Source organism: Brachyistius frenatus, unplaced genomic scaffold (assembly GCF_029030835.1).
Source record: "Brachyistius frenatus isolate BFR_SWC_R1_liver_20210118 unplaced genomic scaffold, ASM2903083v1 Contig_650, whole genome shotgun sequence".
Lineage (NCBI taxonomy): Eukaryota > Metazoa > Chordata > Actinopteri > Embiotocidae > Brachyistius > Brachyistius frenatus.
In genome coordinates, this window is record NW_027211249.1 from 1 (window position 1) to 4,269 (window position 4,269).

Genomic DNA, 4,269 nt, shown 5'->3' on the forward strand with positions numbered 1-4,269 from the left:
ATTCATTAGTGACCCAGGCGGCCTGTCGGAGGCGGTACCGGCGAGCTGCTTCGTCACCTGACAGAGAGAATATATTATTCAATATTATTCAATATTATTCGTGATATAAGCTACCGTATAGCAGTTCTTGCTAGCAAACAACAACAATAAATTGGCATCCTTCCCGTCACAAGTGTTCCGGAAACAATGGTCGCAGTGTTTTCACCCATTTTCCTCCTAAATTTAGAGACTTTCTGTTCAAGTCTGGTCTCACTTTCTGTCACTTAAACTCCACTTCAGGTGTTTTTAGTAACTTCTGTCTGTCTGTCTGTCTTCCCGCGGGGAGTTTTACTGTCTGATTGAGGCTCATGACCGCAAAACAAACCCGGAAAAGAAGTGAACTACTGACTCGTATTATTCTCCGAGTTGATCATCCCGTTGTAGTCAGCTGGTCGCGTGTCTTCTGGACTCATGTTTAGCACCTGTGAATGTTTTACTCAATAGATGTGTGTTTTTAACGGTGTCTGGTTGGAGTCTGTTTTGGAACGAGAGAACGGGACGATTCCGGCTAAATGAACGTGACAGAAGTACCGACTATCACAGAAATACTTTTGAAGATCATGAGTGTACAAATTAACACGAAAATATGGGTTTATATTCTTTAATATTAGTGATTTATGTGCTTTTATGTGACATTAACTGATTTCTCTCCGTCTTTTCCTTTCAAGCGGTCAGACAGCGACGCCCTGCGGCAGGTCGGTAAAACTGCAGCGGATACTTGTTTGAGAATGTAAACAAAAGTAAGATTTTCTCTTTCTGTTTTCACCACTTTACAGAAAATAGAAGCAGAAGAAGACAGATTTCACCCCACAGACATATTTTAATGTTCAGAGACACCAAACACGACAAAAAAAACCCAACTGAAGGATGTTTTAAAAAAGGCAGTTTCAGATCAGCAGACCAGGTGACCAGAGATGTCAGAGTGCTTCCTGCAGGGCTGTTAGAGGAGGAGCGTCGAGGAGGAGGGTCTACTCAGGCCTTTGTTCACGCAGCCTGACTAGATTACCCAGAGTGCCTCAGCCCCTCTGACAGACTCAAACTGGACCTGTTCCAGCAGAATTAAAGCCCGATCCGGTCCCACAGAACCTGTAATGTCCATTTCACCTACATAACCTACGCGGCGACTCCTGGGGCCGTTTCCACTGTTGCTTTCTGTCCATTTCCAGCTGGGTTTAATGTCCCAGCATCCCACACCCTGCAGTGGAGGCTTCTGAAGCCCAGACCTATAAAGAGCCCTTGAAGCCCAGGGTAATATTGTGAGGCTTCGGCCTTCACACATACTAAAATTGGAACGATACAGAGAAGATTAGCATGGCCCCTGCGCAAGGATGACACGCAAATTCGTGAAGCGGACCTTATTTTTTTTATAATTTTTCATAGATTTTGTCATATTGACAGACAGGAGCAGGTGGAGCCGCTGACAGGCAGCACACACTCCGGAAGAAGGACGGCTGGATAAGAGAAAGAGAGAGAGAGAGAGAGAGAGAGAGAGAGAGAGAGAGACAGACACAACTGTAAACATGCTGAGCAGCTGGAATAATAAACATAAATAAAAACAAGACAGTCCTTTGGATAAAAAAAGTCAGATAAATGAAATTTAAAAACGAAAGGTTTCACTGTTTAGAAGGTCTGATTGATGCACTGAGCTTGGGTCTTCATCATCTGCAGCTTCTCAGTCTACTACTACTATTATTGTTATTGTTGTTGTTGTTCTAACAGAAGTGTGTTGTGTGTTTTCTGTTTCAATTAAAAATTTTAAACCTGCTGCTTCACTTAATTTCATTGATTAAATAAAGGAGGAAAACAAACCTGGTCAGTTTTATTTATTTATTTAATAAAAGCTGATGGAGAAGAATGTAAGAGCAATTTTAATAAAGAACTTAAACACAGTTTAAACTTTAAACTGAACAAGCAGGAAGAAAATTGATGATTGCAGTTTATTGTCCACTCCTGAAAGTACTTTTACATTATAAAGTACTTCCTGTGGCTCCGCCCCCCTCGGTCCGTTCCATTTGTCCCACAGAAGATGATCTGTTGACAGATGTTCTCCACATCTGGTTCTGGTCCAGAGTTTTTCCTTCCAGCTGTTGGTTCCTCTGATGTTTTGAGGTTCTGGTGTTACAGAACCCGGTGCTGTAGTGTGAACTCGCCAGTAGAACCTGAATAAAGATGGAAATGTTTTGACTTCAAAGTTTTATTTTGAAATTCGGTCGGAAGGCGTTCGTATCTGATGTCCTGAAAAACTTGAGATTGACGTCTTTATCGGACCCGCTTCTGGTCGTGGTTCTGGCGGTCCAGGATCAGATCTCCCCGAGTCCCTGCAGAGGAAACCAGCAGCCGATGACGACAGCGGTGACTGACCCCGCCCACCGCCACCCGCCATTACACAGCGGCCAATCACAGCAGGCGACCGAGACTCCAGGAAGCTCCATCAGCTGACAGTGACGAGACGTGGCGCAACCCCGGGACAGAACCATGTCCAGAGACCCTGCAGGGACACGGACACGTCCTTCAGCTACACCTGGTCACCTGGACTCAACCGGTTCTGAACCAACCAGCTCTGAATACACCTGGAACTGTTGTACTCACTGAGGCTCATGGGTAATGTAGTCTCTAAAGACAGACAGACAAGTGGGGAGACAGGCGGACAGACAGAAAAGTGGGGAGACAGGGGGACAGACAGACAAGTCAGGAGACAGACAGGTACTGACGGCTGGAGGTGGTGATGCAACGTCGTAGTTTGAATCCTCCCTCTGATCCGCTGCAGTTGATGATTTCTGGTCTGCTGCAGCCCAGCTCCACGTAGCCCCGCCCCCGGCCCCGCCCACCACCTACATTACAACCAAAACATTGCAGACAGCTGCCTACACACACAAATACACACATGCACACATATACACACACACACATATACACACACACGCACACACACACGCACGCACACATATACACACACGCACACACACACACACACAGCGATCAATACAACACCTGTAAACGCCTCACATTCACCTGTCAGTGTAACAGGTGTGACCCTGCAGCACCGACCAGAGAGGATTTAAAGGGACAGAACACAACACCAAAACACACACCTGTCAATCATCCAGCAGCAGGTGAAACAGGTGACATCATCACAATCAAACACCATCCATTAGGTCAGCTCAACAACACTAAGCAGGTCGAGCAGCTCCGATCGTTCAGAAAAAAACACATCTGCTGGTGTTTCTGAGGTTTACGGTCGCCGCGGAAACAACAACACACCTGAGGATGAGCAGGAACGTTGAAGGAGCGTCTTACCCTGCAGGCAGGTGAGGCTCAGAGCGGCGAGGCAGCAGAGGAGCAGCCGAGAGGACGACATGGAGAGAGACGACCGACGCACCACCAGCCGTCCTCCGTCCTCCGTCCTCCACCGCAGCCTGCAGACACGACTCAGGGATGAACACACCGCACATGACTCACCGTGGAGCAGCAGCCAACCACAGAGCTGCCCTAGATACAGGTCACTTACAGGTCAAGTACAGGTCAGTTACAGGTACAGGTCAGTTACTGGTACAGGTCAGTTACTGGTCAGTTACTGGTCAGATACAGGTCAGTTACAGGTACAGGTCAGTTACAGGTACAGGTCAGTTACTGGTACAGGTCAGTTACAGGTACAGGTCAGTTACAGGTACAGGTCAGTTACTGGTACAGGTCAGTTACAGGTCAGTTACTGGTACAGGTCAATTACAGGTCAGGTCAGTTACAGGTCAGTTACAGGTACAGGTCAATTACAGGTCAGTTACAGGTCAGTTACAGGTACAGGTCAGTTACAGGTCAGTTACTGGTACAGGTCAGTTGCAGGTACAGGTCAGTTACAGGTCAGTTACAGGTACAGGTCAATTACAGGTCAGTTACAGGTACAGGTCAAGTACAGGTCAGCTACTGGTACAGGTCAATTACAGGTACAGGTCAGGTACAGGTCAGTTACAGGTCAGTTACTGGTACAGGTCAATTACAGGTCAGTTACAGGTCAATTACAGGTACAGGTCAGTTACTGGTCACTTAAAGGTCAGTTACTGGTCAGATACAGGTCAGCTACTGGTACAGGTCAGTTACAGGTCAGATACAAGTCAGTTACACATCAGTTACTGGTCAGTTACAGGTCATTTACAGGTACAGGTCAGTTACAGGTCAGCTACAGGTCAGGTACTGGTTAGTTACTGGTACAGGTCAGTTACAGGTACAGGTCAG

The 4,269-nt window shown here is 46.7% G+C and overlaps 1 long non-coding RNA gene and 1 other non-coding gene across 2 annotated transcripts; both read left to right on the forward strand.

The window, feature by feature from the left end:
* Positions 1–1,295: 1,295 nt before the first annotated feature.
* On the forward strand, positions 1,296–1,402 carry LOC138614987 (U6 spliceosomal RNA). The gene has a single exon (XR_011310382.1). It is a non-coding gene; the product is annotated as a U6 spliceosomal RNA (small nuclear RNA).
* A 2,128-nt stretch (positions 1,403–3,530) lies between these two features.
* LOC138614982 (uncharacterized) lies at positions 3,531–3,719 on the forward strand. The gene is made up of 3 exons (XR_011310381.1): positions 3,531–3,549; positions 3,595–3,616; positions 3,662–3,719. It is a non-coding gene; the product is annotated as an uncharacterized lncRNA (long non-coding RNA).
* Positions 3,720–4,269: the final 550 nt, after the last annotated feature.